The sequence below is a fragment of the Macaca nemestrina genome, chromosome 9, assembly GCF_043159975.1.
Source record: "Macaca nemestrina isolate mMacNem1 chromosome 9, mMacNem.hap1, whole genome shotgun sequence".
In the NCBI taxonomy this organism is placed as follows: domain Eukaryota; kingdom Metazoa; phylum Chordata; class Mammalia; order Primates; family Cercopithecidae; genus Macaca; species Macaca nemestrina.
The window spans coordinates 133,597,213-133,623,435 of NC_092133.1; the positions used below are offsets into that span (position 1 = coordinate 133,597,213).

Sequence of the window (26,223 nt, forward strand, 5' to 3'; positions counted from 1 at the left end):
GTCGTGCAACAAAAATAAAACACGGAGCATGCTTCTATTTGGATCTGCGCTCTCCTAATAGCAACCACACATGCGTGTTAGATTTGGGATTATTGAAGATAGCACAGAAGTGGGGGAAGTGAGAGAGAGAGAGAGAGGTTAAATGGGAAAGGGGGGGGCACACTAGATCAGAGTTTTATTCCTAGGACATTATACGTGTGCGAGATACTATGAGGAGATCCTTGGAGAGGTACGGTGAAAGGAGATTTGTATTTTTAGTTGATTAAAAATATGATGTCTTTCAGTAAACAAATAAACATTTATGTTAAAATGGGACTACAGAAGAAGGCAAAGTAGATCACCTTTTTGGTCCATACAACGTGTGGCTTTTTTTTTTTTTTTTATACTTTAAGTTCTGGAGTACATGTGCAGAACATGCAGGTTTGTTACATAGGTATACATGTGCCATGTGGTTGTTCCACCCATCAACCCATCATCTACATTAGGTATTTTTCCTAATGCTATCCCTCCTCTATCCTCCCCACCCCTTGACAAGCCCTGGTGCATGATGTTTCCCTCCCTGTGTCCACGTGTTCTCATTGTTCAACTTCCACTTATGAGTGAGAACATGCAGTGTTTGTGAGAGGTGAAGCCAGCTGGACTTCCTGGCTTGAGTGGGAACTTGGAGAACTTTTCTGTCTAGCTAGAGGATTGTAAACGCACCAATCAGCACTCTGTGTCTATCTAAAGGATTGTAAACACACCAATTAGCACCCTGTAAAATGGACCAATCAGCAGGACGTGGGTGGGGACAAATAAGGGAATAAAAGCTGGCCACCCCACCCAGCAGTGGCAACTTGCTCAGGTCCCCTTCCACACTGTGGAAGCTTTGTTCTTCCACTCTTCACAATAAATCTTGCTGCTGCTCACTCTTTGGGTCCGTGCCACCTTTAAGAGCTGTAACACTCACTGCAAAGGTCTGTGGCTTCATTCTTGAAGTCAATGAGACGAGGAACCCACTGGAAGAAACCAACTTCGGACACATCTTGGTGACCACAAAGGAACCATCACCAAGCAGTGAGTACCACTGGACCCCTTTCACTTACTATTCTGTCCTATTTTTCCTTAAAATTCAGGGGCTAAATACCAGCCACCTGTCGGCCTGTTAAAAGTGACTAGTGCGGCCACCAGACTAAAGACACAGGTGTCAGGCTTTCTGGGAAAGGGCTAACAACCCCTGACTCTTTGGAGTTAAGAGCGTTGGTTTGCCTGGAACCAGCTTGCACTTTTCCTGTACTTCTGGGCTGAGTGGAGGGTGGACAGAGAGGAAAGCCATTCAGCTCCAGGATCCCGACAAAAAGTTGGTTGAGTCTATAGCTATGAGTAGAACTCTCAAAGTTACATCGCCCAAGTGAGACTCACCCATCTATCCTATCTATCCTGACCCTTGCCTCCTGGGTCCTAATGCCTGTCAGACAAACTTCCTCCTGCCTCTATTCTCTGACGCTAGTCCTGCTTCTAAAAACCACTCGCTGTCTCTGGTGCTTTTCTAGATTCTCCTAAAGAATGATTTCTAGTATAAACCTCAGGACTCTGTTCCCTTCTTTAGGCACCTGGGCTCGCCAATCAGAAAGACATAATTTTTGCCCAAAGCCCCATTGCGGTGGGGGACTATCTGGAATTTTAGGATCCCTCCTCAGACTAGCAGGCCTGAAGCTAGGATATGGGAAGCCTCAGAAATGATATCCTTCCTATTCATATTATGAGAAGTGAGGACAAAAGGTGTCACTCTTCCAACCCTGGAGATCTCTTGCCTCCCTCAGGGTATGGTCCTCCACTTCATTTTGGGGCATAACATCTTTATAGGACAGTGGAAAGGTCCCAATACTAACAGGAGAATGCTTAGGACTCTAACAGGTTTTGAGAATGTGTCTGTAAGGGCCACTAAATCCGATTTTTCTCGGTCCTCTCTGTGGTCTAGGAGAACAGGCAAGGGTGCAGGTTTTCGAGAATGAGTTGGTAAGGGCCACTAAATCCAACCTTCCTAGGTCCTCCCTGCGGTCTAGGAGGAAAACTAGTATTTCCGCCTCTGTGTTGGTGAGTGCAACTATTCCGATCAGCAGGGTTCAGGGACCATTGAGGGTTCCTGGGCAACAGAGGTTTCTGCTGCTGCGCCGGTAAGCGCAACTATTCCGATCAGCAGGGTCCAGGGACCATTACAGGTTCTCGGGCAGGGGATGGGAAACAAACAAACCAAAACTGCAGGCGGTTTTTTCTTTCAGATGGGAAACACTCAGGCATCAACAGGCTCACCCTTGAAATGCATCCTAAGCCAGTGGGACCAATTCGACCCACAAACTCTGAAAAAGGGGCAGCTCATTTTTTCTGCACTATGGCCTGGTCCCAATATTCTCTCTCTGATGGGGAAAAATGGCCACCTGAGGGAAGTATAAATTACAATACTATCTTGCAGCTTGACCTTTTCTGTAGGAGGGAAGGCAAATGGAGTGAAATACCTTAGGTACAAGTTTTCTTTTCATTGAAGGAGAATCCACACCTATGCAAAGCTTGCAATTTACATCCCACAAGAGGACCTCTCAGCTTACATCCATATCCTAGCTTCCCTATAGCTCCCCTTCCTATTAATGATAAGCCTCCTCTAATCTTCCCCACCCAGATGGAAACAAGCAAAGAAATCTCCAAGGGACCACAACCCCCTCCCCTGGCTATTGGTTGTGTCCCCTTCAAGCTGTAGGGGGAGGGGAATTTGGCCCAACTCAGGTACATGTCCCCTTCTCCCTCTCTGATTTAAAGCAGATCAAGGCAAACCTGGAGAAGTTTTCAGATAATCCTGACAGATATACAGATGTCTTACAGGTCTAGGGAAAACCTTTGATGTCATTTAGAGAGATGTCATGCTAGTAGGTCAAACCCTGGCCTTTAATGAAAAGACTGCGGCTTTAGCTGCAGCCTGAGAGTTTGGAAATACCTGGTATCTTAGTCAAGTAAATGACAGAATGACAGCCGAAGAAAGGGACAAATTTCCTACCGGTCAGCAAGCCGTTCCCAGTATGGATCCCCACTGGGACCTCGACTCAGATCATGGGGACTGGAGTCACAAACATCTGTTGACCTGTGTTCTAGAAGGACTAAGGAGAATTAAGAAAAAGCCCATGAAGCATTCAATGATGTCCACCGTAACTCAGAGAAAGGAAGAAACTCCAGACACATCGGAAGGAACAAACTCCGTACACACCATCCTTAAGAGCTGTAACACTCACCGTGAAGGTCCGCGGCTTCATTCTTAAAGTCAGCAAGACCAAGAATGCACTGGAAAGAACTAACTCCAGACACATTTGGTTTTCTGTTCTTGTGTTTGCTGAAAATGATGGTTTCCAGCTTCATTCATGTCCCTACAAAGGACATGAACTCATCCTTTTTTATGTCTGTATAGTATCCCATGGTGTATATGTGCCACATTTTCTTTATCCAGTCTATCATTGATGGTCAGTTGGGTTGGTTCCAAGTCTTTGCTATTGTGATCTGTGCTGCAATAAACGTATGTGTACATGTGTCTTTATAGCAGAATTATTTTTTATCCTTTGGGAATATACCTAGTAATGGGATTGCTGGGTGAAATGGTATTTCTAGTTCTAGATCCTTGAGAAATCGCCACACTGTCTTCCACAATGGTCAAACTAACTTACACTCCCACCAACGGTGTAAAAGTGTTCCTATTTCTCTACATCCTCTCCAGCATCGTTTGTTTCCTGACTTTTTAATAATCGCCATTCTAACTGGCGTGAGATGGTATCTCATTGTAGTTTTGATTTGCATTTCTCTAATGACCAGTGATGATGAGCTTTTTTTCATGTTTATTGGCTACATAAATGTCTTCTTTTGAGAAGTATCTGTTCATATCCTTCACCCACTTTTTAATGAGGTTATTTGTTTTTTCTTGTAAATTTGTTTAAGTTCCTTGTGGATTCTGGATATTAGCCCTTTGTCAGATGGATAGATTACAAAAATTTTCTCCCATTCACAGATAAATTCTACCAGAGGCTTTATTTTTATATTTTTATATTAAATATTTGAGTTTTGAAGACTTTAAAATATCTTTTTATTTGTTCTGGAAACTACATTATCTATCATCAGAAAGATTTTGATTACATTTATTATAGAAACAATGGAAAAAATCATTCATTCACTCATTCATCCACTTATTTCTTCACTGTGAAGCACTCCCTTGCAGGGCATTTAGAGTAATTGGTCCCCACCAACCAAATGCCTTGAGCATTCCCCAATCATTGTGAGAACCAAAAAGAAAACTAAAAGCCTCCAACTTATTTCCAAACACTCTCCAGAGGAAAGGGGTACAATCCCTCATTTTCCCACCTTCTCTGCCACTTTCACAGGCTGAAAAGTCTTGAAAGACCTCGTGGATTTACAGCAACAATACGGTGCCCAACAATAAAGCATGAACAGTCTGGTGGGGAAATAGACAGGCAAGTGTAATCATTTCATTAAAGGATAACCACTTTCAGTCCCATTCAGTTTTAAAACTTCTACGTAATTATCAGTTCAAAACTCAATTCTTCTCTTCCCTGAGCTCATACTAGAGGTGGGCCCTCAGAACCATGGTGTGAAGGATGGTGTATGTGCCAGAGGGCTGGAGAAGTAAAGCCCTCCTCCTCCTATTATTGATCCCTCTCATATCTTGCATGATACATGTTATGATTTTGTAAACAATTCCAACTATCTGTAGGATATCAGCAGGATACCTACTATCTGTAGGAATTGTTGGAGGAAGAAAGTGCTCTGGCCTGGTTTTATAAATAGAGTATTACAAACCTGATCCATCAGAAACCATGGAACCTAATTTTTACTGAGCACTTATTTGCTCTATTTCAATGTATGCCTTTACTGAGTAGTTTCTTCACTATTAATTTGATGAAATTTAGAGTGTTGAAATAACACATCAAGCATGAAGAAGAAAAAATAATGTATGATTACAGACATTAGTCAGTAAAACACTGTAAAATTTGCACACAATCTGAAAAAGGCATTTGATATTTAAATAACTTATTCTAAAGATTTTAGATAAATACAGAGGAAAATACACAACCCTTTGGGGAAGATCCTAACCCCCCAATTTAAATTAGTATTAAATAAACAGCCTAACAGTTTTAATTTTGCAATAGTACAGTTTTTATCACAAATTTCTGATCCTTCTTTCTTAATTGCACCCAGTTCCTTCTACTAAACCAATACTTACTTTTCAACTATTTTAAAAATCTTCCAGGTGCTAATCAAACAAGAAGGAGGCCAATGCTTCTGCAAATTCCATCTCTGTATACTCATATGGTGTCTTTTAGTCATTGGGACAGCCCTGACTTTTACTTTTGTATCCATGACCCAATGATAAATGCCACCTGAGCAATAACAAAAAAGGAAAGAATAAATGGAACCCAATATTAAAGAAGCGTTTTAAAGGTATCTAAAAAGCCCAAGCAACACTTTTTGCTCTCCTTTTTAAATATAACATTCGAACTCACAGTCCTTGATCTTCAAGCCTGTTATTTCAAACCACTGAGCCATGTTGCCTTTCTGAATAAGTGGACAAAGACTTCGTGATGCCTTTGCAGTATGGGATTACTTTGGAAGATATATTGTGTCTAGAACAAAGATGCAATGGTGCCTTTCTAATTGATCTTGTCACCACTACTCCTTCAATCTCACCACGCTGCTTTCACATCATTGAAAGCCTATGCAACCACTCACTGCTAATGCTGGCAGAGCATAAAGATAGAGCTGGTTTCAAAACAAAATGTGAGATCTGATCTGATTTGTACACATACCCTGAGCGCATAAGAAAGTTTCATTTTGAAATAAACGCACCAATGATTCAGATTTTCATATGCTTGAGAATGAATGTAACTTGTGAATATGAAGAAAGAAGAGATTAGCATAAAAACAATATGCTAGTCTATATAATTATTTTAATGTATTAAAATTTATTTGGCAAATATAAGGAGGGTTCAACTCTTCTGACATTCTAGAAATACAGATTTCATTAATGGAGTGAAGAATAAAGACTACTGGCAATCAGGCATTGTGGCTTTCCTGCGTTTGCAATTGGAATCAACTCCAGCATTAGTATTTTCAAAAGGACACAGTTAGCCTTCTAGACCCATGAACTCAGTGGGTAAATCAGGGCATCATCTCTTAGTTTCAATTCTCTCACCTGGGGTGGATTTAATGCTCTACTATTCTCTGAGCATCCCTCATCACACAGTGTTGGTGATTAAGAAAATTGACACTGTGCTTATATTTGATTTTGTGGGAAAGAAGACCACATTTGGTCTCTTTTAGTCCATTCTTGCACTGCTGTAAAGAAATACCTTTATTTGACTATAAAATACTAAATACTTATTATCATTCTCAAGTATTATGTACTATACATAATTGTGTGTGCTTTGCTTTTATATAACTGGTGGTGTATTCATTGTGTTCCCACCAACATCACCACAAACACATGAATAATGTGATACACTACAATATTCCAATGGGTACGACATCACCAGGCAATAGGAATTTTCCAGTTCCATTATCATCTTTGAGGCCATCATCGTATAAAGTTATAAACAAGAAGTACCTTTATTTGACTAGAAAATACCTTTAATGACTAGGTTAATTATAAATAAAAGAGGTTTATTTGACTCACAGTTCTGCAGGCATTACAGGAAGCATGGTGCTGGCATCTTGTTAGCTTCTAGGGAGGCCACTGGAACCTACCAATCCTAGTAGAAGGTGAAGGGGGAGCAGGGAAGAGAGAGTGAGAGTGGGGTGGTTGGTACCACACACTTTTAAATGACCAGATCTGACAAGAACTCACTCACTATCATGAAGACAGTACCAGGCCATGAGGGTTCCACCCCCATGATCCAAATAACTCACCAGGCCCCACCTCCACATTGGGGATTACAATTCAACATGAGATTTGAGCAAGGACAAATATCCAGACTATATCACAGTCCATGCAGGCACTGATGCTATACTCTCTGTAGACAAATGTATACTTCAATTAATCAGATTTAAATTTTCTTTTAAAGTCTATAAACATATAGACTAGAAAGTTAAACAGGCACAAGGAGATAATCTTGTTATGACTTCAAATGTATATATTAATGCAAACAAGACTATTGAGAGGTGACAACATGCTAGCAGCCCTCCCTCTTGGTGCCTCCTCATCCTCGGTGTCCACCCTGAAGGTGCTTGAGGAGCCCTTCAGCGCGCCAAGGCACTGTGGGAGACCCCCTCTGGGCTGGCTGAGGCAGGAGCTGGCTCCCTCTGCTTGCCAAGAGGTGTGGAGGGAGAGGTGCAGGTGGGAACCGGGGCTGCACACCACCCTTGTGGGCCAGCGGGAGAGTTCCGGGTGGGCGTGGGCTCGGTGGGCCTGGCACTGGGAGTGGCGAGTCGCTGCTGGCCCCAGGCAGTGAGGGGCTTAGCATCTGGGCCAGAAGCTGCAGAGGGTGCGCAGGGTACCCCAGCAGTGCCGGCCACCAGAAGCTGCAGAGGGTGCGCAGGGTACCCCAGCAGTGCCGGCCGCCAGCGCTGTGCTCAAATTCTTGCTGGGCCTCAGCTGCCTCCCCACGGGCCAGAGCTTGGGACCTGCAGCCCGCCATGCCCGAGCTTCTCCTGCAGCTGCCGGCTTCTGTGCAACCCAAGCCTCCTCGACAAGCCCCGCCCCCTGAGCCTTGGCACGCGGTCCCATCTGCCGTCCAAGGGCTGAGGAGTGTGTGTGTGTGGCACAGGACTGGCAGGCAGCTCCGCCTGCAGCCCCTGTATGGGATCCACTAGGTGAAGCCAGCTGGGCTCCTGGGTCTAGTGGGGATTTGGAGAACCTTTAAGTCTCAGCTAAGGGATTGTAAATACACCAATCAGCACTCTGTGTCTAGCTCAGGGTTTATAAATACACCCATGAGTACTCTGTATCTAGCTAACCTAGTGGGGACTTGGAGAACTTTTCTGTCTAGCACTCTGTGCCAAGCTCAGAGTTTGTAAATACACCAATCAGTACTCTGTATCTAGCTAACCTAGTGGGGACTTGGAGAATTTTTCTGTCTTGCACTCTGTGTCTAGATAAAGGATTATAAATGCACCAATCAACACTCTGTCAAAATAGACCAATCAGCTCTCTGTAAAATGGACCAATCAGCTGTCTCTAAAATAGACCAATCAGCTCTCTGCAAAATGGACCAATCAGCTCTCTCTAAAATAGACCAATCAGCTCTCTGCAAAATGTACCAATCAGCAAGATGTGGGTGGGGCCAGATATGGGAATAAAAGCAGGCTGCCCCAGCCAGCCTCAACCTGCTGAGGCTGCTTTCCAGAGTGTGGAAGCTTTAGGCTTTCGATCTTTACAATAAATATTGGTGTTGCTCACTCTTTGGGTCTATGCTACCTTGTGAGCTGTAACACTCACCACGAAGATCTGCGGCTTAACTCCTAAGGCCGGTGAGACCATGAACCCACTGGGAGGAATGAATATCTCTGGACAGGAGGAACAAAGAACTCCAGATGTGCCGCTTTAAGAGCTGTAAAACTCAGCGTGAAGGTCTGTGGCTTCACTCCTGAAGCCAGCGAGACCACGAACCCACCAGAAGGAAGAAACTCTGAACATATCTGAACATCTGAAGGAACAGACTCCAGACACACCATCTTTAAGAACTGTAACACTCACTGCGAGGGTCCGCAGCTTCATTCTTGAAGTCAGCGAGCCCAAGAACCCACTAATTCTGGACACACTGTGATTTACTTTCTTTTGCTTTCTGCACAATGATATTGTAAATAATTTATTAAAAAACCACAGTCTACATGTCAGAAAAACTTATCTACATTGGATTCCTGTCAATTGAGTTGACCTCTACACGTTTTTGTAAAATTATTCATAAAGTGTGAGATTTTTTGTTTTTTGTTTTTTTTTGTTTGTTGGTTGGTTTGAGATGGAGTCTTGCTCTGTCGCCCAGGCTGGAGTGCAGTGGCGGGATCTCTGCTCACTGCAAGCTCCGCCTCCTGGGTTCACACCATTCTCCAGCCTCAGCCTCCCAAGTAGCTGGGACTACAGGCGCCTGCCACCACGCCTGGCTAATTTTTGTATTTTTAGTAGAGATGGGTTTCACCATGTTAGCCAGGATGGTCTCAATCTCCTGACCTCATGATCTGTTCACCTTGGTCTCCCAAAGTGCTGGGATTATAGGCGTGAGCCACTGGCCGAGATTATTTTTATCACTGTCCAAACAATAAAATATCCTAAAATTAGAATACACTTTGTTGATTTTTGATGTTTAATAACTGAACTGTCATGTCAATGAGTGGTGAACAATGAACATTACGGGGAATTTTCTGTTTTATCACCAGAACAAATATCCACTATACTCTCTCTGTGTGTGTTACATTCCATAGGTACTATCTGCTGTTTTGATTTGAAACTGAATAGTACACAAGCATGAAACAAAAATGGTAAGAATTATAGTTAGAATCATTCAACTGGAATTAATGAAATGTAAAGATTTCATTCACAACCCCTCCAACCAAAAGTAAGTCACAGTGTTCAGAAATTACTGGAGGATGAAAAAAAAATTCCTTCAATTGAAATAGGGAACAGTGATATTTTATCACATGAAGATAAAGTGTTAAATACAATCATTCGATGATATACGGACTGCATATACAATGATGGCGTCATTAGATTATAATGGAACTGGAAAATTCCTATTGCCTGGTGTTATCATACCTATTAGAATGTGGTAGTGTATCACACTATGGAAAACAGTATAGAAAGTTCTCAAAGAACTAAAAGCAGACCTACTTGATCCAGCAATCCTACCACTGGGTATCTGCCTAAGGAAAAGAAGTAATTTCATTAAAAAGACACCTGCATACATGTATTTATTGAAGCACAGTTCACAATCGCAAAGATATGGAATCAATGTAAGTACCCATCATCCAATAAGCAAAGAAAATGTGGTGTATTCATACCATACCACATATGGAATACTACTCAGCCATAAAAAAGAATGAAATAATATCTTTTGCAGCAACTTGGATGAAACTGGAGGCCATTATCCTAAGAGATGTTAACTCAGGAATAGAAAACCAAATATGGTATGTTTTCATTTTTAAGAGGGAACTAAGCCATGTGTACACAGGCACATACAGAGTAATATAATGGGCTGCAGAGACTCAGGAGGGGAAGTGGGGAGGGAAGTAAGGGATGAAAAATTGCCTATTGGGTACAATGTACAGAATTCAGGTTATGGATACAATAAAAGTTCTATACAATTCATTCAGGTAACTAAAAACCACTTATTCCCCTAAAGATACTGAAATATACATATTTAAAAAGCTATATTAAGCTAAGGTGAATTTATTATTAAAGAAAAAAATGTTTTTAAAATAAATGTAGTGTAACCTAAGCATACAGTGTTTATAAAGTCTACAGTAGTATATGGGAATGTCTTAGGCCTACCGATTCACTCACCCACTGACTCCCCCAGGGCAACTTCCCGTCCTGCAAGCTCCATTCATCGTGGGTGCCCTGTACAGGTGTACCATTTTTTATCTTTTATATTTTTTTACTAACCTCTTTTCTGTGTCTAGATACACATATAGTTACCATTGTGTTACGGTTGCCCACAGTATTCAGTGGCTCGTGGACACACGTGATTGCCCTTCCCTGATCCCTTGAGATTAAGTGTTCTGTGACTCATATTCACCATGAAATGTGGGAGCTGGCGAGTTAGTCTCTTTCTTTCTCTTCTACTTTGGAGACTGTGCCTGCATTTGTTCATAAGGAGAATGACTGGGAGCCACCATGTAGAATCTCATTGTCCTAGAACCTATGCATGGGAAAGAAGAGCAAGAGCAAGAAAGCAAATTTTGCTGCTGTGAGCTGCGGCGACTTTGTGCCTTACCTTAACGCAGCATGCCTCACTATTCTGATGGACACGTCACCTTCGCTTTGCATAAACAGCTTAAAAATAAACAGGCTTGGAAATTCTCTCTCATGCAGATCCAGCAAATCCCTCCAATGTCAACCTATGTAGTCAGTTCTCAAGAGGAAATGGGACCTCTATTTATCTTCTACAATATGGCCAAAGATTATTCATCATGGCCCTGATAACAACAGAGAAGTGGGGCTCTCTCTGCTTTATGGAGGCCACAAAAAAATTTATTGTTATTGTGTCACTAATTTACCTCTCTGTTTCCTGCCTTGCTCTCTTCCTTTTACTCTTCTCTCAAGAGTTTGGAAGAGCCTAAAGCTATCTTGGATGCAACACTGTAACTTTGAAATAGTATGTATGTGATCCTAATACCCACTGAAGGAATATTAGGAAGAGACAAAACACAAGAAAAATGGACAGATTTGCCACATGATAGAGATCTACATAGGGCCGGTTGCGGTGGCTCACGCCTGTAATCCCAGCACTTTGGGAGGCCGAGGCGGGTGGATCCCATGAGGTCAGGAGTTCGAGACCAACCTGGCCAACATGGTGAAACCCTGTCTTTGCCAAAACTACAAAAATTAATGGGGCAGCATGGTGGCATACACCATAATCCCAGCTAATTGGGAGGCTGAGTCAGGAGAATCACTTGAACCCAGGAGGCAGAGGTTTCAATGAGCTGAGATCAGCAACAAGAGCAAAAGTCCATCTCAAAAAAAAAAAAAAAAAAAAAGACAAAAGACAAAAAAAAAACCACAACAGATCTACATAGATGAATGTCATTTTAGAACCAGAAAGATAGCTTTTTCAATTACAAATAAAAGTTTGTAAAGTCCTATAAAATAACACAGGGAATATATTTCACTTATTTTAAAGCTTTGCCTGTACTGTTGTGTTTAATCTATATAGTACATGAACCTAGAAAAATATTTCGTGGCCAGGTGTGGTGGCTCATGCCTGTAATCCCAGTACTTTGGGATTCCAAGGCAGGTGGTTGGCTAAACCCAAGAGTTTGTGAGACCAACCTGGGGAACACAGATAAACCCCTTCTCTTAAAAAAAAAGAATTAGCCGGGCATAGTGGGCCATGCCTGTAGTCCCAGCTACTCAGGAGGCTGGGGTAGGAGGATCACTTGAGACAGAGAGGTCAGGGCTACAGTGAGCTGAGATCACACCACTGCACTCTAGCTTTGGTAAAAATAAATTAAATAATAATATAATGAAAATATTTTGTGCATTTTTGCAGATAATGATACTGTGACATAGTTTTCTAAATGATTCATCCTGGTAATAAACAGCAGAGTTGGACTTCAAACTCGAGTCTAACCCCAAGCCTCCAAGTTACATAAATAGAAGTGATCTACTTGATCCCTACTCACTGCTCACAAAATATGGCTACAGTGTGGGCTTCATGGAACCCCTGGGGATTTCTACATAACTTTTGAAAATTAATGATACAAACTCATATTTTGACAATTAATATAAAAGCTAGAGCTCATTCCACTATGCCTCATGAAGTACGTTTTAAGTTAATGAATCTAAATATACTAGCATCAATGGGTCAAATAATTGCACAGATGGCTCATGGGAAAATCTATCAAGTGACTGCCATTTCCCATATTATTTATAGCAACACAAATAGAAGTCTTTCCTGTAGTCAAAAGAAAGCCATTGCATGATGTGATGTGTCATCATTTAAAATAAGCAGTAGTGTGTTGTAACACTAAGTGCCCTACTCCCTGGAAAACATTTTTTCATGTAACACCAGCCAGGCCAATGTGTAGATCCAGCAATTGCTATATTATTTACACGGGCTTCATCAAAGTCAGGGGGTGAAATAATAAATACTGTCCTCAAGAAGATAATGAGCATGCAGGTATAATTTAATTCTTTCATTATGAATCCTAATTTTTCCCTCATAATTTCAACTATCTGCAGAACAACCATCCCTTCTTCCAAAAACCTAACCAAATACCTCCTCCCAAGATCTTTTCTTAAGATAGAGACATCAGTACAGGTTCAGCCAGAGAAGCAGCATTTTATATACACACACACCCGAACACACATGTATATACATACGCATAAATATATGATACCAATTAGTACATACACATATATATGTATATATATTCTGACAGGTGCATAACTTGATTTTATATATACAAAATAAATGTACATATAAAATGTATACAAAGTATAGCATATGCATACACATATATGCACACACATATATAAAAGAGAGAAACAGAGACACACATACACAGATATTATAGCAAGAAATTTGCTTCCAGAACAATTGTGAGCATCTGAAATTCACAGAGAATGCCATCAGGAGAATACTTGTGCAGACTGAAACTCATGGCCATGTGTATAAGCTACTGTCCACACGCAGAATGTTTTCTTCTTGGAAAAACTTGAGCCTTGCTTTTAAGGTATATAAGTGATTGAAGCCCACTTAGAGTATCCTGGATAATCTCACTTAAAGTTAATTGATTAGGGGTTTTAATTATACCAGCAGTAACACCTAGATTAGTGTTTGATTAAATAACTGGAGACTGTAGCTCAGCCAAGTTGACACATACAAAAATTAAAATCCCAAAGGAGCTCTAGATAACACAACTGTTCAGTCACTTATTACTGTCTACTTTATTTACATTTTCCTTTTCTATTTGCCTGATCATAATCATTGCTTGGCTATTGCAATACTTACAGTGTTAGGAGCTCCAATTGTCAAGGCAACAGAAAGGAGTGTACACTGAACAACTTCAACTGGAACTCTTCTTCCATTTGTTTAAATGCCAGGTCTACTTCTTGTAATGGGAGACATTCTCTATTTCAAGTTACTTTGTATTGTGTCTGCTGCATAATAACCTGTATATTTTTGTTAACTTTGTTATATTTATTATATTTATATTGCCTTTAAATTTTCACTTCTCTTATACAGCAAGGTCCCTATCTGCTTAGAACTAACTATGTAGCTGACGATAGGTAAAATATAGACATGAAAAGTCATCAGGTTGAAATGAAGAAGGAGATGAAAGTATGCCTGATGAAATCAAAAGGTCAATAGTAGAATGAAGATCTATGTGGAAGATAGTCACAAACAAGACTCACTCATTAAACACAGAATCAGAATGCACGGAAAACACTCAGAGAACTCATAGTTATGAAGAACAAAACTTGAAGAACCAGCATATAAAAATATGCCATGGGTTTAAACTATATAAAGAAAAACATCTGAGAAAAAGCGACAGTCAAAGATTTAAAGGATTCAATATTATCTAAGTAAAAGGGAGATTGGTATATGAAGGGTGATAAGATTTATCATCTGTCAAAAAATTAATACAGACGTATATGCCTAGACTCTTTAAAAACAAATGTTAAGTGGCAAAGAAAGAATCCTATAAACGGCCAGACATCAAAAATAGGTACTATGTAAGAAAACAAAATTAGGCAGGTTTCTCAAACATTTATACATAATTAAATCAAGGTGAGCAATATCTATAGATTTTGACCAAAATAAATTGGAAATGAAATTGTATACACCTTTGATGCCCTTTTCTATGGATGCATAGAAAATAATACTCTTGATAAAATACCATAAATGTTTCTTATTAAAATAATAATTAGAGTCATCTAGTGGACTATGGCAGAAACTAACCAGAGTACAGAATCTCTCTTCTCTTAAACTAATAAAATTACAAAAAAGGAGAAATTTGCAAAAATGGACACCAGCAGGAATGGAGCCAAAGGAGGGTTAGAATCCAGTGTCACATTTCTGTAGCCAGACTTGACGAAGTAACTGATACTGGACTTTCTCTCAGCCTGGACAAGATATACGAAGTCACAGTTTTCCTGTGCAGTGGGATGGTGATTCTGGGGAGAAGGAAACTGTGTGAGGTGCATCTCCCATTTGGCTTGGCTTTGTGGCGGGGATGCTGTCCTGACTGCAGCAGAGGATGGCAGAGCCTATCAAGGTCATGGCACCCTCCCTGAGCTGAGGAGGCATTTATGTGGGTACAGAGTTTGGGCTGTCAGCGATGTTAGAATGTATGAGGTAGGACCCTTGAGAGAGGGTGCTCCACAAAAGAGGAGTGACAGTGTTCTCAGTGTAGATTTCCCATTGGTGACCGAAGACATGCACATGGTAAGACTCTGTGAGGCCAGGGATGATCAACCGCAGCAGGCCTGGGAGCTGACTGGAGACACTAGAGGCCACATGATGCTGAGTGCCACTGCAGTTCTGGTGCAGCCATGAGGAGTGGAAAGACAGCGCAGGGCACTGTGGACCTTTCTGTAGAGACCAGATAGAGGCCACAGGGTAAGATTAGGACTGCATTCATCAGTTCAGTTTGCTGGGAAAAAAAAAAAATCACCTACTGGGAGATTTAAACCCCTGACATTTATATCTCACAGTTCTGAAGGCTGGGAAGTCCGAGATCAATTTCTCTTCTTCTTCTTTCTTCTTTCTTCTTCCTTCTTCCTCCTTCTTCTTCCTTCTTCTTCTTTGTTCTTCCTCTTTTTTTTTTTTTTTTTGTGAGACAGTTTCTCTTGCCACCCAGCTCACCCAGGCTGCAGTGTAGTGATGCAATCCTGGGCTCAAGCGATCCTCCCACCTCAGCCCTCCAAGTAGCTGAGGATATAGGTGCATGCCATCACGCTTAGCAAATTTTTGTGGTTTTTTTTTTTTTTTTTTTTTTTTTTTGTATTTTTGTAGAGATGGGTTTTTGCCATGTTGTCCAAGCTGGTCTTGAACTTCTGAGCTCAAGTGAACCATCTGCTTCGGCCTCTCAAAGCTCTGGGATTACAGGCGTGAGCCACTGTGCCCAACACACTTCTTGCTTTTCTATTTTGACTTCTTTTATTGCTTTCTCCTGCCTAATTGCTCCGACAAGGGCTTTTAGTACTGTGTTGAATAGAAGTGGTAAGAATGGGTATCCTTGTCTTATTTATCATCTTGGAGGAAAAGCTTCCAGCTTTTCAGTATTGCATATAATATTAGTTGTAAGCTTGTTATTTATGGCCTTTATTGCATTGCAGTACATTCCTTCTACACTTGATTTGATGACAGTTTTTTTTTTTTCCTAAAAAGATGTTGGATTTTGCCAAATGCTTCTTCTGCATCTAATGAGATGCAATTTTTTCTTTCATGCTGTTATTATTGTATATCACATTTTTGTTAATGTGGTACATTATATTTTTGTTCAAGAAATTAAAGAAAACATAAATAAATGAAACGATATGTCATATTCATGGATTGGAAGAATTAATACTGTTATAATTTTCCATACTATTCAAAGCAATCTACAGGATCAATGCAATCCCTATCAAAACTGCATTGTGTCGTTTTTCATGGAAATAGCGAAAACAATCCTAAAATTCATATAGAATCACTAAAACCCACGAGTAGTCAAGGGCATCTTTAGCAAAAAGCACAAAGCTATAGGCATCCCACTACCTATATTTCAAAACTATAGTAATTAAAACAGTATGTTACTGGCATAAAAACAGACATAATGCCCAATGGAACTCAATGGAGAGTCCAGAAATAAGTCCACCAATATATGGTCAATTGATTTTTGACAAAGGTGGCAAGAAGACACAACGGGAAAAAGCCAGTGTCTACAATAAAGAGTGCTAGGAAAACTGGCACTCACCTACAGAAGAATAAAATTGAGCCCTTATCTCATGTAGTGTAAAAATTCAACTCAAAACAAATCAAAGACTTAAATGTAAGATCTAAAACTCAAAAGCAACTAGAAGAACCCAGGAGAAAACTACATGACATTCGGCAAGACAGTTTTTGGTGGGGGAGGGTGTTTACTCTAAAATTGCAGGCAACAAAAAGGAAAAATAGACAAACTGGATTACATAAAATTAAAACGTTTCTGCATAGTAAAGGAAACAATTAACAGAGTCAAATGACAACTCACAGATTGGAAGAAAATATTTGCTACCACATATCTGAGATGGAGCAAATGTCTAAAATATATAAAAAACTCAAATAACCCAATTAATATATGGGCCAAGGACCTGAATAGACATTTCTCCAAAGAAGATATATGAATGTCCAAGCACAGAGCAACAGATCTATGCTCTAGATCTGTAATCATCAGGGAAATGCAAATGAAAACCACTATACATGTCAGAATGGCTATTATCAAAAAGATGAAAGAGGCCGGGCGCGGTGGCTCATGCCTATAATCCCAGCACTTTGCGAGGCTGAGGCAGGTGGATCATCTGAGGTCAGGAACTCGAGACCAGCCTGACCAACATGGAGAAACCCCATCCCTACTAAAAGTACAAGACTAGCTGGATATGGTGGGACATGCTTGTAATCCCAGCTACTTGTGAGGCTGAGGCAGGAGAATCGCTTGAACCCAGGAGGCAGAGGTTGTGGTGAGCCAAGATCACACCACTGGACTCTGGCCTGGGCAACAAGAGCAAAACTCCATCTCAAAAAAAATAAAAATAAAAAAATTTAAAAAAATAGAGATGAAAGATAAATTAGTGAGGATGTGGAGAAAGGGGAACCCTGGTACAGTCTTGGTGGGGATGTAAATTAGTATAGCTATTGTGGAAAATTGACTGTAAGGAGGTTCCTTAAGAAACTAAAAATAAAACTATTGTATGGTGCTGCGATCCCACCTGTGGGTATATATCCAAGGGATGTGAAACATATCAAAGCATATCAAAGAGATATCTTCCCTCTCACGTTCATTACAGCATTGCAGCACTATTCACAATAGCCAAGATATGGAATGAACCTAAATGTTCCTACACAGATGAATGGATAAAGAGCATTTGGTATATGAAAAATAGAATACTCTTCAGGCTTAAAAAAGGAAATTCTGTCACTTATGATAACATGGATAAACCTGGAGAACATTATGTTAAGTGAATATGCCAGGAACAGAAAGACAAATACCACATATTCTCACTTTTATGTGTAGTCTACAACAATAAAAACCATAGAAGCAGAGAGGAGAATGAAGGTTACCAGAGTGTGGGGAGTCGAGGGTATGAGGACATATTGTCAAAGGGTACAAAGTTTTAGTTAGACAGGATAAATAACTTTTTTGAGTTGCACTGCGCAGTGTGGTGACTATGGTTAATAATTGTGTATTGTATCTTTTAAAACGGTAAGTATATGAGATGGCAGAATGCTGGTTAGCTTAATTTAATCATTTCACATTGTATACATATATTGTAACATCACTTTCTATCCCATAAATATATGGTATACTGTCAATTTACGAAGAAAAATAAAAAGTTGTGAGCTTAAAAAAAGTGTGAGAATTTAGCATTTAATACACAGGGGGAAGAAAAAGTAAAACAAGAACAAGGGGAAGGGGGAAGGTCTATAACATGGTAGAAGTCCTTTAATTCCTCTCTAGGGGAAGATGGTAGAGGCATCAATGAGTTTTATACTAAGTGGCAATGAGTTTTATACTAAGTGGCAATGAAGGATATTGAAAGATAGCTTGTTATCAGAGAATGATATGCATGATTTCATGATTTCAGAGATGGTGAGATGCAGTGCTTTGATTTAGGAGAGAGTATCTGAAATAAAGTAAGGGAGAGCTTCTCTAGAATCACTGGATGGGAGTAGAAATTGTTGATGCAAGTGCGGAGAAAGCAAAAAGCCTAGGTGTTGAAGTCTCCCTCTGTGATAGCTATACACCAGTGAAAATACATACGACAATTCAAGGTTTTCAGTGAGGCAGTATGTAGATGATCAAGCTGGACAGGTAGAGAGGCCTTGAGCCTTCAAGGAGTCAAGATTTGTATAGAAATACTAGAGAGTAATTCCTGGGATGCCACAGTCTCACTGGATATTAAGATTCTGAGTCCATGGAAGAAAGGTCAGCTTCCGCTAGAGTAGGCTCTGGAGAAGAGTGCTGGGCTTCAAAGGCCAGGGAAGGTAACCAGCCTCCAGTGAGGTGGAAGAGCTGGGAAGTCAGTGATGAGAATAAAGCAAGGTATGATGAAACCATCTGGGGATAACAAAGTGGAGGCTTTGTATGTTGTATATTACCTCTGCTTCCCCAGTGGAAATGACTGCCTGGGAAAGAAGGACTGACCTTGGTGAAGTCTTCTCTTTTTCACACCGACTGAGAGGATTAATAACATGAGTCACGGTCAGAGTTAGCTGACCTCAAGATAATACATGTACATCGGTGGTCCTCAAAGGGTGATTGTCAGGACAGCGGCATTGGATCAACTGTGAACTTGTTAGAGATATAAAACTGGGGCCCCTGCGCCACATCTACTAAATCAGAAGTTCTAGGATTGAAGCCCGGAAATCATGTGTTTTAATAAGCCTTTCAGGTGATTCTGATATATATATGCAAGTTTGAGAGTCACTGGGCTTGGCAATCCCAGGGTGACTGGCAAGGAGGACGCTGAGATCTCTCGATTTACTTGTGATTGTGAAAGAAACTTGAGGGATACGCTAGGAGATGGCAGCTGTTGGCAGCAAGTAAAGGGATGAGACAGTGGATTTCCTTATGATCTTCAAGCATAAGATATTAAAAATTATTTTAAAATATCACCTATGTTAAAACATTTACTGATACCTACAATTTTGTTCAGCAGCCTATCCGCACACTCACCTAATTAAAATGTTACTGTTGCAGATTGAAGGGCTAATAGCAGTGGCAAACAAAACACTTCAGGTTGACACAGAACATTCATTTGTTCAAAACATGTTTTAGTATATACTACATATCTGACATTATAGGTAGTGCGCACTGGAAATTCAACACTATGTCAATAATAAAAAAAGAAAACTTACATTCTAAAGGAGAAAACAAACATACACTAATTATTACAATGCAATCTCAGGGTTAACTTCCACTTTGTGACAGAGAATGTAGTGTATGTAATAAGAAAAGAACAATGCAAGATAACCAGTGGAGTCCCGTTTTCATATGGTAGTCACTATCAAGTTGGATTTTTAATGAGCAAAAAGTTTCCCAAGTGAAAAAGTTGAGGAAAATTAGGTAAAACTGCATGATCAAAGCCAAAGAGACAGTATAAGATATGCAATATGGGATTGAGAGTAGGATGTGCATGTTTAAAGTAAGTTTAAAAAAGTAAATTGGGTCAGCATGTGCGTCTAACACACATGCTTTATTTAGAGTCACTGAAACCATCTTTTTGGGAAAACTGCTGGATACTTTAGTTGCATTTTCTACAAACAAGGATATTCCCCTGCAAATGCCACCAGAAAAACCAGGAAATTAGCATTCATACATTACTACCAACCAATCCTCAAACCCCATTTAAATTTTGCCAATGCCCTTTAGAGCAAAAGGACCATGTCTAGCATCACCTGCTGCACTGAGTTACCATTTCCCTTCCAACGCCTTTAGTCTGGTTCCCTAGACTCTCCTTCTTTACCTTGACTTGAATACTTCTGAAGGGCATGGGCCACTTACCATATAGAATGCTCCTCAGTTGGTTCTTCCTGGCATCTCTTCATGATTGTGGTCCAGTGATGCATCTTTGATAAGAATTTTACTGAAGTTACTAATATTAGGTTGGTGCAAAAATTATTGTGGTTTTTGACATTAAAAGTGATCACAGGGCAGGCGCAGTGGCTCACACCTGTAATCCCAGCACTTTAGGAGGCCAAGGTGGGCAGATCACAAGGTCAAGAAATCGAGATCATCCTGGCCAACATGGTGAAACCCTGTTCTATTAAAAATAGAAAAATTAGCTGGGTGTGGTTAGGTCCACCTGTAGTCCCAGCTACTCAGGAGGCTGAGGCAGGAGAATTGCTTGAACCCTGGAAGTGGAGGTTGCAGTGAGCTGAGATCACACCACTGCACTCCAGCCTAGCAACAGAGCAAGACTCCATCTCAAAAACAAAAAAAAAAAAAAAGAAAAAGAAAGTGATGGCAAAACTGTAATTACATTTGCACCCACCTAATATGTGGGTTCTTCTCATTCCATCTTATCCAGCAGCTCACAAAGTTTTGATTTGTCCCCAAACTCTTGATGTTAATGTCGATCCCTTTATTAAGGTGGGATCTGCCAGGCTTTGTTACTGTAAAGTTACTCTTCAACTTCTATGCAATTAGTAACTATTTTGTAGGAAGGCATGTTTGTAGATGTGTATTTCCTATTCTTTATTGAATTTTAACTCATTTCTGGAGTCCTATTTTATGCAGTCTTATTCAGTGAGTTATAATGTATTATTAGTATTAATTTAGATGCCCAAACTGTCTTATAGTTGACCAGTGGGAACCCCTTCACGCAGGCCCCGTGCCCTTTTATGCCTTACTACCATTTTGTGAGCACACACCTTCTTGGTCTTAGAAACAAGATATATTATATTGAGACCGTCTCACAATTTCCCTGCCACGTCCCTGGAATCAATCTGGTTCCTCTTAGAGGACAATGTTATTTATTAACCAAGACCTGAGTACTAGGTCTTCTCATTGCTGCTGGGGTATCTCTTCCCCCAGGCCTTTTCAATAGACAGAGTTAGGGAGCATATGTGTGACTGTATCTGTGTACATACACACATACATACATATATGCACACACACACACATACTCACACACATTTCCATCTGTTCTTATCTACCCATATATATTGAGTTCATACCAACCTCTCCAACTCCAATTCAGTAACACAGGGCTTCTTTTTCTACCCTGTGTCTATTTGCAGTTCTCTCCTCTGACATTAATAAACATGATTCCCATTCCCTTACTTACACATTCAATCCATCTATAGGTATCAATTTTTTGCCACCATCAAGCTTGCCTCCACCAATCCCACCAGCACCCTCCTCTGGCTCCCATACCCTGCATGGTCCACCTTCATTCCTCCTGAACTTGAAAGCCCTCCTCACCCTACCTAGGCTCAGAAATCCCTGGGGAAAGAAGCCTCCATTTCCCTCTTGGGTTTCAATGCTGCTATGCACAGCCTTCCACAGGGTGGCCTTTCTCACCTTGTTCCAACCCTTGTGTAGGACTGCCTCACACACCAGCCCTACACAGATAGCCTTCTCACTTAGCTTGGGCTCCCACACATTACCCTGTCCCACACCCTTTTCACCCCTTGTGTGGTCACCTGCCTTATCCCGCTTGTGCTCTGTCATCCACAGCCAGCTGCCCTACAGAGTCAGCACCGTCCTCACCTGTAAGCCTCCAACAGCCCTGTGGGGCCCTGGGGCCCTCTCACATTCTCTCTTCATTGCGCTCTCCTCCCCCACGGGATCCGCACCTTGCCTGGTTCTACCCAATGGGTTTGGAGTTAATTTTCAAAAAGGGAACCGATATGGTTTGGCTGTGTCCCCACATAAATCTCACCCTGAATTATAGCTCCCATAAGCCCCACATGTTGTGGGAAGGACCTGTTGGGAGATGACTGAATCATGGGGGCAGTTTTCCCCATACCGTTCTCATGGTAGTGAATACCTCTTATGAGATATAATGGTTTGATAGGGGGTTTCCCTTTCCCTTCGTTCTCATTCATTCTTGTTGCCATGTAAGACGTGCCTTTCGCCTTCCGTCATGATTGTGAGGCCTCCCCAGCCACATGGAACTGTGAGTCCATTAAACCTTTCTCTCTTTATAAATTACCCAGTCTTGGGTATATCTTCATCAGGAATGTGAAAACAGACTAATACAGAACAGTGGGCAAATGGGAAGGTGAAGGAGAAGATAAAAAGGAAGAGAAAAAGCCATCAGTATTTTTAAACAGAGCAAAGCATATACTGGATTTGAGTTTTAGAGAAACGCATTTGGAAGTGATAAGGGGGCTAGTTGAGAAGACATGAGTCTGGAGGGGTCAGTTATGAGAGAATTTCTCATTACTATAATGCACCAGATGCTGCATTGCTGATAGATGTCTGCTAGGTGACAGTACAGCATGATTTTTTTAAAAGAGGGGAAAAAACCCATTTTAAACCTTGAAAAAATTGATGATTAAGTAACCTGTAGGTAAAGGAAATGAAGGGCTCGACGCTGATATGGAGTTTTAGCTCCAGTTTGGGATTTGGCAGAGGTGATATTTAAATATTTGGGGATCTTCTTCCTTTAAATCATCCTTTCTCTGGCCTCTCCCCAGTACTTAGTATGGTTTCTAACCTTCCTAACACCATTCTTTTAGGTCCGTACTCGGTTTTAGACTTACATCGTCATGCATGCCTCTCAAGTTTTAGTGTTTTCCTTTAAATTTCTCATAAAAGAACTCTCCAAATATTCCCCAAATATCTATCTTTCCAAATGATGTAAGCTTATAGAGCTAGTCAAATATTTCATTTTGTTCTTAGGAACCTTATCTTTTGGTTCTTTCTATTTATTCTTCAATATCATATTAAATGTTAAAACATATATTATAACAATCTTAATAAACCACGTGGCTGACTTTTAGTCAGATATGAAATATGAATCTCCAGCAGACCACAATAGCATTAGAAAACAAGGAATGTAACATCACTAGAGTTATTTAAATTGCAGCAGAGTCAGCAACCATGAACTTGAATGTTATTCAAGCTACTTAACTAAGCATTTCTCTGCGAGGAAATGGCTTTTATCCAATTAAAAAATGGCTGGAGTAAACATCAAATAATAACATAGAAAACAAAAAGTAGACACTGTTTTGTAATCAGTTTTGAAACCCATAAAGAAGGGCAACCTTTCTCAATTTCTGGAAGCTAAAGACTGTATCCCCCATTTCTTTTTCAGTTTTTGTTCCCGCTCCAATATCCATACATTATTATCAGCACAGGCACAGCAAAAGCCTCTCTGTCATGGACGGCTCCTCCTCACTGGAAGTAATAAGACACACTCAATTCCTTCCCCAGTGATGGTACTATGAAAATAAAAATCTGTTAATACATTTTGGACGGGGTTATCTATAGAATGCTTGGGAAAAAGAAATTGAGTATTTGGAACTTTTTGGGTTGTAACTTTGGCCTGAAATAGTATGGTCATCTTTTAAAATTACTTCATTGTACCTTATCCTAATTTCAGTTTTCTCCTATTTAATTTTGGTTTCCTAAATCCAAGTGCAGTACCGGACATACATGAAGGGCTCATTAAGTGTTTGCTTCTTAAACCAATTTGGCATTGTTTTTGCCTTTTCCATAGTCATCACAAAGGCAGTATATAAACATTCTGACGATAAGATAGAAGGTTCTGGTACGTCTGGTGTGCTGAGCAACTATAACGGAGTTGTTTATTCATTTAGAGAACTTATTGTGAGTCTGCTACTGTCAAAGCACTGAGCATAAGTCTGGAAGAGAATTAAATGATAATTAAGGGCTGTATCTTAAAAGAGCATTTAATATTAGAGCAGTGCTAAGATATAGAAATATTTAACTACAATCAACTTGTGCATTAGAACTATATACATGTTAGAAATTTCTGTTAGGATGTAGAGAAGGAAAGGAGACATCATTATAACTAAGTTGGATTTTGGCTATATTAGGCAAAGTTAAGATATTTAGATTATAGTACAACTGGATTTCTGCTTGTACAAATTATTAGAATCTTTTCTAAAGCTTCTACCTATAACAAAAAGAGCGACATAAGACCAGACCTAACAGAGTGCTTGAGGATAAATGAGAGATATGGAAACTGAAACCATCGCTGGAGAGCTACCACCATAAAGACTGATGGAGAATCTGAATCCAATCACAGAGACTCACAAATGCCAAGAAGTCTGAATGTTTATGTCCCACAAAATTCATGTATTATAGTTCTAATCCTCCAAAGTGATGATATTAGGAGGTGGGGCCTTTGGGAGGTGATTAGGTAATAAGGGCGGTCCTCGTGATGGGATTAGTACCCTTATAACAGGAGTTCATCCCAGGAGGCAGAACTTGCAGTGAGCCAAGATTGTGCGCCACTGCACTCTAGCCTGGGTGACAGAGCGAGACTCTGTCTCAAAAAAAAAAAAAAAATGGTGGGGGGAGGATCGTGAGAGACCCCTCATCCCTTCCACCATGTGAAGATACAATGAAAGGTTGGCAGTCTACAACCCAAAAGAGGGCCATCACTAGATCCTGATGGTGCTGAACCCTAATCTCAGACTGCCAGCCTCCAGAACGTTGAGAAATCAATCTCTATTGTTTATGAGCCATTCAGTCTATAGTATTTTTTAATAACATTCCTAATGGACTAAGACAAGAATATTACATTATCTAAATTCTAGCACTCTGGATGGGTAAAGCTGTAGTTGCCAATACTAAAAAAGTGGAATTTAAAAATAACTTTTAAGGGAGAAAAAATTTTCTGTTAGATTCCTTTTTTACTTAATAAATGTATGTGTCACTTTCAGCAAACTCTTTCTGTTAGGTAAATCCTTGGTTCTGCCCTTAGATTCTTGCCCTAAAGAGCCTAATCTGCCACTTAGTTATTGATTTCTTGCTGACAGAGCTTCAAACGAGATACATGTACATTTCTGACCCATGCCCATATGACCATCTCCTTGTTTAGCATCTATTATTCAGTAATTTGTCTTGATAATCTCACTTGATTTTTCTCCTGGATAATTTTTCTCCTTGATTAATCCAATTCTATTTCTCAATTAAATTCTTCTGAGGGAATATATTGCTTTGTAATTGACCTCTCAACTAGAAAAAATGATACTTAAATATATTGGATATTGGCGTTTTGAAACAAGGATAATTCAATCTCTTGTAACTAGAGCAATGGGTAGAATACCCTGCATTCTCTTCTGTTTCCCCTACAACCTCAAACACAGAAGGAAGACAAATGTCTGAGATAACAAATGCATCATGGTGCACAAGTAAGTTTCTGAATACCTGGAATGCTATCCTGTTCCTCACTCGATACCTGCCATTTATGTACTTGGAATACCAGCGTCGTGAATACTAGGGTCCTGAACACCAGCGTCATGAGCACCAGGGACATGAACACCCGGGTCATGAACACCAGGCATCATGAGAGACCCAGGAGGGATTTTTACCATATATAATTTACTTCCTTTTATTTCTTAGTGCCAAGATCCCCCAAAAGCTTCCTTTGGTTAGTAAAAAATACTCTATGCCTACCTAGAATTTTATACTCTGAATAAAATACCAGAAAAATATAACTTATTGCCTAAAAACACAGATTCTGAAGACAGGTATGAGTTAGAATTGAGACTTGTCCACTTTCTGTAGAAACTTGATCAAGTTACTGTGCATCTGTTGGTAAGTTGTTTAATTTGTCAGAGGATATTTTCTCAGCCATCATTGTGAAAAATGACAGTA

General features: G+C 40.3%; 1 long non-coding RNA gene across 1 annotated transcript in view; it reads right to left on the reverse strand.

Annotated features, from left to right (window-relative positions):
• Positions 1-6,779, reverse strand: part of LOC139356123 (uncharacterized) — a 42,987-nt gene extending 36,208 nt beyond the window's left edge. The window contains exon 1 of the long non-coding RNA XR_011607519.1: positions 6,704-6,779. This is a non-coding gene — a long non-coding RNA (uncharacterized lncRNA). The remainder of the gene's footprint in view (positions 1-6,703) is intronic.
• Positions 6,780-26,223: the final 19,444 nt, after the last annotated feature.